The sequence below is a fragment of the Octopus bimaculoides genome, chromosome 11 (genome assembly GCF_001194135.2).
Source record: "Octopus bimaculoides isolate UCB-OBI-ISO-001 chromosome 11, ASM119413v2, whole genome shotgun sequence".
NCBI lineage: Eukaryota > Metazoa > Mollusca > Cephalopoda > Octopoda > Octopodidae > Octopus > Octopus bimaculoides.
The window spans coordinates 76,976,842-76,986,253 of record NC_068991.1 but is presented as its reverse complement, the minus strand read 5'-3'; the positions used below and the strand labels follow the sequence as shown (position 1 = coordinate 76,986,253).

The 9,412-nt window shown below is 34.7% G+C and overlaps 2 long non-coding RNA genes across 3 annotated transcripts in view; one reads left to right on the top strand and one right to left on the bottom strand.

Annotated features, from left to right (window-relative positions):
- Positions 1–9,412, bottom strand: part of LOC106867980 (uncharacterized) — a 637,828-nt gene that overhangs the window by 626,322 nt on the left and 2,094 nt on the right. The gene's annotated exons all lie outside the window — the stretch shown is intronic.
- LOC106867976 (uncharacterized) overlaps positions 6,435–9,412 on the top strand; it is a 23,719-nt gene continuing 20,741 nt past the window's right edge. Inside the window, exon 1 of the long non-coding RNA XR_008265235.1 lies at positions 6,435–7,271. This is a non-coding gene — a long non-coding RNA (uncharacterized LOC106867976). The remainder of the gene's footprint in view (positions 7,272–9,412) is intronic.

Genomic DNA, 9,412 nt, shown 5'->3' with positions numbered 1-9,412 from the left:
ATATATATATATATATATATATAATAATGATAATAATAATAATATTAGGGATAAAAATCCAAAATTACAGGTAAAAACTCAATTAAAATCAATTTATTAAAAATTAAAATCAAATTAAGTTTCACAGTATTAAATATATATAAATATATAGTTTTAGGGAAAAGAATCAAGGTTCATGAACTCATCTAAATATATATATATTTATGCGTGTGTGTCTTTCTGTCTGTGTTTGTCGACGCTGCCATCGCTTGGCAACTGATGTTGGTGTGTTTACATCCCCAAAACTTACCAGTTTGGCAAAAGAGACTGATAGGTTAAGTACTAGGCTTACAAAGAATAAGTCCTGGGGTCGATTTGTTCGACTAAAGGTGGTGCTCTAGCATGGCCACAGTCAAATGACTGAAACATGTAAAAGGATAAAAGATTAATGTAAGCCATCACATACATCTTCACACACAAACACACACACACACACACTAATGTAATCTTTCAAATCAATGCAAACATCTTTATTCTTGCTATTAATGCAACTACCACAGCTGCTTCCATGAGGACCATCAACAACCTAAACACCAGTCACCCTCTTCACAGTCTTTATTGTTGACATCATTTTAATGAGCCTTGTTGCAATTTCATTAACCATATTATCATTATAATATTCATTATAATTATCATCACTACAATAACACATATAACCATCTTCATTATTGCTATTATTATTATTATTATTATTATTATTATTATTATCATTATTATGACTTCTCAAATAATTTCCATCTTTAAGCTACACTAATTACCTAGTCTTTTGTAGAATCCTGGTAACAACAATGATGCCATTATGCCTGGCAGTTACAACCTGTCAGAGATTTCAGAATTCTTCCATAACTCAGTATATACACTACTCAACAATGGATAGAAAATCTACGCATGCTTAAAAGCAAATTGAGTAAATGCATTTTCAAAGAGCTTAAAGTTAGATCCATTATTGAGTATGTGTTCAAAGAAACTTCGATGATTCACATATATGGATATGTCAGACAAATGGAAAATATATATTACTTCACATCACCACAAGTACTGAAGTGCTAAATGAGGATCTATTCAATGTATTTAGAGGAAATATATTTCACTCAGAATAGTATTGATTATAGGTTGAACTGCTTTAAACGTTTTAAAGGGTTAGAATCAAGAGTAGGTGCTATGGGTCAGTACTTCTTGGATTAATTATGACTAAAGACGCTGCTACTTCCATCAGCCTATTCTGTTCATATTTTGGATTTCAATCTAATCTGATGTAGTCACAGCAAGCTAAATTGATAGGGTGCCAGACAAATGAGAAGTTGGGTTTTATATGCTATTACCAGCAAATAGCTGCAACCATTGCAAAGCTATATACTGCTCACTGTCTAAGTTCACCTAGTCATAAATAAATATAGTGAGAAAGTAAAACTACCCACTTATGTGGGCAATAGGAGTACTGTATGACTACATGGTCGCTTTCAATGCCTAGTTTTAAGGCTGTGTATGAGGCTATTGAAGACAACAAACCTATGGCAATTGTAAGCCTCAGACAAAAGTCAACAATTCGTTCAATCACCTTTAGCTATTCTTCCTTAAGTTTATCAACACATAGGCATCTATACTATTTATTATGTACACATACTGATTGACAATATGTATACATAATAGGTGGTCAAAAGGTACCACTTTTTGATCAACATATAGACATTCTCTTGTCTTTCTACAAACACTGTATGACAAAGAAACATTTCCAAGTTCAATTCTAGCTTTTAGATGAAGTGGTGACACATGTCATAGCTCTTTGCTATTTTATTATACGAGGCTATAAAGACAACGGGAAAATGGGCTCCAAAAGGGATTTCCCAGCAGCTTGAGAGTTATTTAACAGTTAATCAGAATCCATTTATCTCTCCTTCCCAAAATGCCAAACAAATTTAACAGAAGGTTCCTTACTAAAATAGAAGCAAGTCTGTTCTAGACACAACCTGTTTACATAATGGTACAGGCTTGAGAACCAGAAAATATTTTCTAGACTACCTATACAAAATGGGTTATAAATAAGTATGGGGCCTAATTATACAATGAGAATAAATATAATGAGATGTGGTTCTATAAATGTAAACCCATGCTGTACTTCAGTAATTATAGACTATTAGGCAAGGTTGATGCAGTTAATACTCAGTTCCAACTTGTGAAGATGAATGGTAGATTTGATGAGGAAGACCTGGAGAGGTGTTTATAGCACATAACCAAGGTTGGTTAGAGAGAACAAGAGAAAACAAAGAAACCAGAGAAAACACAAGTGTATCAAATGGGTTTAACGTGAATAAAAGACAGTATAGAGGTGGTGTCTTCAGGCGAACAAATTCAGTTTTAGCAGTGATAGATCAAGGAGTAGGTACAGCTAATTGGTTACAGAGTTTGCTTATCAGGTAGATGGCTTTTTAGTTTTGGTATTTACATATTTATATTTTATTTTAAATTAAGCAAATAGCAATAACATTTTAAACAATTAAGAAATTCACATTATATTCTGAAATCAATTTTTTAACTAGTTGATTAAACAAATGACTGCTTAAAACTGGTTAATAATTGCTTAAAATACATAAATGACTTATTAAACTTAGTTGATAATTGCTTACAACAGGGAAATGAGCATTTAAACTGTCTAATAATTTTTTAAAATGAAGCTGTTGATTGCCTAAAACTAGCCAATAATTGCTTATTGAAGGGTAGATGGATAATTAGATTGCATGATAATTGTTTACCAAAGGAAGACAATTCCTTGAAATTAGTTAATGATATAGATAAAAGCTTAAAATCTGCTTATAACAGAGCTTTGAGTCTGATAATTACACTGAAGAAGACTTGCATGATTTACATTTTATATAACTCCATATAAACAAACAGGTTCAAAAACAACCAGTCATAAATAAAAACTTATAAATATGAACATGTTTTGATGCTACCTTTCTTTATAATCATTCTTATCACCATTACCATCATCCTCAGCCAAAGCTGTTAATACTACAAATTCTTCCAGATGGGTAAAAGTGATGGACTAAACATATTGTTGGTAGATAAATGGAGAGATGAAGTAACAGAAGTAGTCAGGGTACGTGACAAAATAATTAAGCTTAAACTGGTCATATGCAACAGAGATCAATACATATGCACCACAATGAAAACTGACAGAGGAGTAAAAATAGAAAAAACTGTATGAGAGTCTCTAGTGGGCTAACTTTATAATAGAAGACAGTGACCTTGTTATTAAGGCAGGTGAATTCGAAGATGATGGCTACTTTGGTGTACATTGAGACATTGGAGAAGATACAAGGACTAAAAAAAAAGGATCAAGACTTTTGAGCTTCTGTAATGCAGCTGATCTAAGCATCATCATTTTACGTCCATTTTACCATGCTTGCATGCATTAGAGAGGTCTCTTCTACAGCACACTGTCCTGCCACTTGTTGCTGTCCCTTGTAATCTTCTTCATCATGTGGTTTAGTTCCCTGAGTTCAGCTTTTACCATTTTGTCCAATAGCTTCAATGGTCTCCCACTTATGCAGCTTCTTTCTAACCAGACCGCTTAGAACTTCTTTACGCATAAGCATCCTAAGTCTGAACCAGCTCAGTTTTTCCTCCCTTCAGTGCAACATCTACTTCGTTTTATTCCCTGATTTACTTTCAGTTCATTTCCCAGAGTACACAGAAACATTAGTCATTCAGCAAATGATGCCTATCTCATTTCTTTTCATGTTTTACTACCATGCAACATCACACTTCATTTGCATGCATCACACAAGCTACTCTTTACTCAGATAGAGAGAATGGTTTTGCTGCTGGAAGTGAAAGAGCTTCTTGTTATTCTTTCCTGCATCTTTCTTGAAGCAGCCTTGTAAGAGTACAACACTGTGACTCTGGTGCTATGCTTTTTAGTACTGGGTCGGAACCAGGAAATTTCACTCAACTGACCAAAAGTGGTATGGTACTACTCACACACACAAAGCACAGACACACACACATACACACACACACCCAAACACACACAACACACACACTCACATACAAATGTATATAGGTATGCATGTAAATTATATATCTGGCAGTATGAGGCTCTTGAGAAGAGCTGCCCACCACAGCAAAACCGAGTTCCACCCATAAATTTTTTACACACCCTACCCTAATAAACCAAACTGCATCTCCTCTTCTCCTCTTCCTCACATTTCCTCTTTTCCCTGCACTATGCTTATCTCTCCCTCCCCACTCCTGCAGACCAACCCAGTCCTCTCTGCCCTGCCAACTGTACCATTGTTATTCTGTTGTCCCCACTCTATATATCCAGGTTTCACCAATCACTGTATTCCCCCACCCCACCCCGTTTTGCATTCATGTGAAATCCCTACTCATGCACCCTTGGCAATGCTCTACCATTCCATTTCTATTCTCACCCCTGCACCTTGGTACGCCTTGGCATATTGCCACCATTTCTCTTCTTGCTCTCTCTCTCTCTCTCTCTCTCTCTCTCTCTCTCTCTCTCTAACTGGGGTAACCATGCAGCAAGACACCTGTTTCTGTCCCTTAATCATATTCTTATCTCTCATTGCCTGGTACACAGTCACCTCATTCAATATCACCATCCCTCTCAAAGGATCTTTCCCTTGCAAGTTACTTGGTAACCTTGCCAGTGTTGGTGCCACATAAAAAGCACTCAGTCTACTCTGTAAAGTGGTTAGCATAAGAGTGTCCAGCCATAAAAACCATATAAAAATAATGCAGCTTGATGTAGTCCTCTAGCTTGACAGCGCCTATCGAACCATCCAACTCATGCCAGCATGGAAGATGAACATTGAATGAAGATTATATCCATCTGTAGGTATCTGCCAGTCTTGTGAGACCATGGATCTGCACCTGGAGAATTTGTATCAGTTGTGTGTGTGTATGTGAGTGTGTGTACATCTATATGCATATATGTGTGTGTGTGTGTGTGTGTATCCATATTTAGGTGTATATATGTGTGTGTATGTATATATATATATATATGTACAAGGGGGTACCCAAAAATAACCAGAAACATTGTGTGACAAACCCATTATAGTTCAGGCTTCTGTTGCTAGAAGCCACTTGATGCAACCCTCAGGCAGCAGTCTGCTGACTGGTGTCATCGGGTGAAGTCATACTACCATGTGGTGCATCTTTGCTTTGCAGTGCCTCTCCCCTATTTGTTAATTTTTGCAATGGCTGAAATGAAGGAACAGCATGCTTCCATGAAATTCTGTTTTCTGCTACGGAAAACAATGGCTGAAACGGTTATCATGCTTCAAACAGCTTACAAGGACACTGCCATTAGCAAAATACAAGTTTAATGGTGGTTTAGGAATGGTCACTTGTCACTTGAAGACCAACCTCGTTCAGGATGACCGTCAACCTCCCAAATGAATGAAAACATCATGGAAATTCATGAACTGATCTTGGAGGGCCGTCACCAATCAATTAACGAACTTGTTGGTGTGACTGGTGTGTCCTGGAGCTCCTGCCAACGAATTTTGAGTGAGGAATTGCAAATGAAAAGGGTTACAGCAAAATTTGAACCTCACTTGCTCATGTAAGATCAAAAGCAGTCATGACTGAATGTGTGTTGAGAACTGAAAGAACAGTTGAAAGTTGATGTGGACCATTTTCCGAAGGTCGTCACTGGTGATGGAAGCTGTTGCTATGGAATTTGCAGATGTGGATGCAGTAACGGAAAAACGACAGAGGCGTTACAAGGCATCACTTTGCAGGAGTACCAGCATTGGTTCAAATAGTGGAAAACATGCCTTGACTGATGCATTCCTTCAAATGGAGAATACTTTGAAGGTGATAAAAGTGTTAACATGTAAAACTAAATGAATTGAATAATATTGCAAAATTCCAGTTTCTTTTGGGTCCCCCCTCGTATATGTGTGTGTGTGTGTGTGTGTGCACATGTCTATATATATGTATATGGAATCTGGTGCAGCTCTCCAGCTTACCAGTTATACATGGACGTTAAACGATGATGATGATGATGATGATGATGATGAGTGCATTCCAGATTTGAAGAAAATTTGTCAAGAAGAATGGGAAAAAATTCCTAAAGAAACATGCGAGTCATTGATTAAGAACTACAAAAAGAGATTGGATGAAGTGGAACTGAATAATGGTTATGCTACGAAGTATTAAATCAGAATTATCAACTATTTATGTTCTGTACGAATACTTTTTTCACCCCTAAATATTTATATTTGTATATAAATTCATTAGCTACTATAATTTATTAGTTTCTTTTGCATATTCTTAGTTTATGTATGTGTATGCAAATATAGTATGGGTATATCCCATTTATGTTCATTAGAAATTAAATGAATAAAGAATTTTGACATGTACGAATATTTATTTCCTCCACTGTATATATATATATATATATATATATCATGTGTAAGTATATATATAAGTGAATGCATATAAATGTGTTTTCTTAAATCCTTATACACTCTACACACTCCTTGTTATACAAATCTTAAATATTTATGTTAGGATAAAAAAAACCTTCTCAATGAATCAGGGCTCATTTAATTACTCTGTCATTTAAATTACATTTCTTCATCTGAAATATTAACATTTTTAAAACCTATTTAGGCTTCCCTTGATTTAGTTATCTGATATCAAACTACATGCAGTAAATAGTACCAATTCTATGATTGGTCAGTTGAGACACTAATTAAAATCTTCAGTCTGGAAGTCTATCTGAAAACAATATGGCTTATTGATGTTTTCTTTCCTTGTATTATCTTTTGAACAGATTACTTTTCTTGAATTAGTAGTCTAATTTAATCTATCATAGCCATTCTCCTCAAAAAAGGAGAAAATTTACAAAATTAATAGGTGTACACTTCTTGAAGCATATACGCATGTGTTTGACTCTTTGAATAAACCACTTCACTGGTAAAGGAAAAAAAAATTCATACAAGTAAAAGACAAACAAATAAATGAAGTAATTGGTCATCAATTAATCAAATTGTTTATATCTACTTTACTTGTTTTGGAAATAAAATGGTTTGATAAAGCTGGAGAACTAACTAAAAAAATAAGATTGAAAATATATGATATTAAACAGATGGTTTTGAATATAAAGGGAAATAGGAAAATATGCAAATGAGATGGAGGTCAACGACTTTTCAAAACGGTAAATTGTTAATATTCACTGAGCCGAAGCGAGAAACAAACAGGTATATTAATATTCAGAATCTATGTTTTAATGAAAGAACTATCATCATTAATTTTGTTCAGCTCATCTCTCAAAACATTTCTTAATAAGAGATAAATGTAAAAAGTATTTTGAAAGCATACACATGTATATAGATATACATTCATGAGTATCTATCAAGGGACACATGTGTGTCTGCAAACACTGATGCACACAGACACACGTGTGTGTGTGTGTGTGTGTGTGTGTGTGTGTGTGTGTGTGTGATCACGTCAGTTTTCTCTTTATTGTGATTGCTGTTTATACATATTTGTTTAATCGTCATTTTCTGAGTATTCATTTGTATATATGTACAAAGTGTGAATGACTGTGCATAAGTATTTGTGAATATGCAAGTGCATAACTGTACATTTATGTTATGTATATAGGACTGTGAATGCTACTGTTTCGCCCTAAGTCAGTCTGACTGAACAGATCGATGATTAAAGGCATTCCACTCATGACCATCCAATCTTTTTTGTATAACACTACATTATCAATATGTCCTTCCGCCTTTTAAGACATTACGGTGTAAGTTAATGGTTATTTGGCTGCTATATCTAGTGGATGAAGTGACCACACAGTGACTTCATCTTTGGCTTGTAAATGAGTATGCATGTTAACACAATGTATTTCTTGCCTTTCTGTAAGTTAAAGCAAGGAGGAGCAACACTAATAGTTATTTAATGACCTCCTAACTACATTGGATAACTAACAGAGGACAACTGCAGACAGAACAGTAACATGGAACGAAATGTCTTGCAGTATTTCATACATTTCATCCCTCTACATTCTCAGTTGAAATCTTACTGGGTCTGACTTTGTGTTTTCATCTCTTCAGAGTCGATAAAAATACGTACCAGTAATACACCCTTTCCCTACATAAGCTGACTTTATGTCAAGTAAAAAAACACTATTTGATTTAAAATAAGGTGGAGAGGGATAATGAATGAGCTCCAGAGGGATCTAATTCTGAAAAGGATGCATGTTCGTTAGTTCCCTTATTAATGCATATTTTGTATATCTGTCTATGCATATTTGACCAAATGTATCTTCTGTGTCCTGAGTCGGTCAATTTTTGTATATATGTGAATACCAATATGTTTATGTGTCGATATTGCTATATCACTAAAGGCAGAGAATTATCAGGAATTATATTGTTGAAATATATGCCTTGCAGTATGTAGTTTTATCTCTTTGACAACATGTTGAGTTCTAATTACACCTGGTTTACTTATCTCTGTATTGATAAAATGTTATAGACTGACGTAAAATTGACATCCACCCCACCCCATGTAAATATGTGGCCTCATACCAATGTGAGAAACTATTGTCTGCATGTTATATGCATTAGTGTACGTGCGACTCAGTTAGCCTCTGTATGTGTGCAAGCTTACATACATGTGTAGGTAAAAGTGTGTATGCAAAAAAGCGTTTTGCTTTTTTATCCACTCTCAGGCTAAGTGCATGTACACTTCATATAAACACATAAGGGAATGCTTGTGTCGGTTGTTTTCTCTGTGTGACTACCTTTATCAGTGCAGGCTTTTATCTATGGTAGCATATTTACATAATTGAGTGTCTTTTCAATTTATAAGTGTGTATATTTTATGCCAGTGCCTGCATTCTTCTGTTTGCAAATTCAAGTATGTTTGTGTATGTATATCTAGGTACATGTGCACCTAAAAATAATGCGCATGTGTGCGTGCGTGTGCGTTAATTTGTACACTCACATTTCTGTAGGACGTTGTTTGTTTTTGTGTGCATCCATGTGTACACATATATAACTGCATTTTCATATGTTTATATACATGTTATCATGAATACATGTGTATATATATATATACATATACATATACATATATATATATATATATATATATATATATATATATATGTATGTATGTATATATGTTTGTGTAGGTATATGTGTGTATATATATATATATATGAAACTGCATGTTTTTATGCTCCAGTAACATAGCTGTACATTGTAAGCATGTCTGATTGCATGCATTTCTCTCTTAGTGTGTATATATAAATATTACAATATATGATCACATATGTATGTTTGTTTGCAAGCATCTGATTTCATGTGTACGTGTGTTTGGATTTCAGATCAAT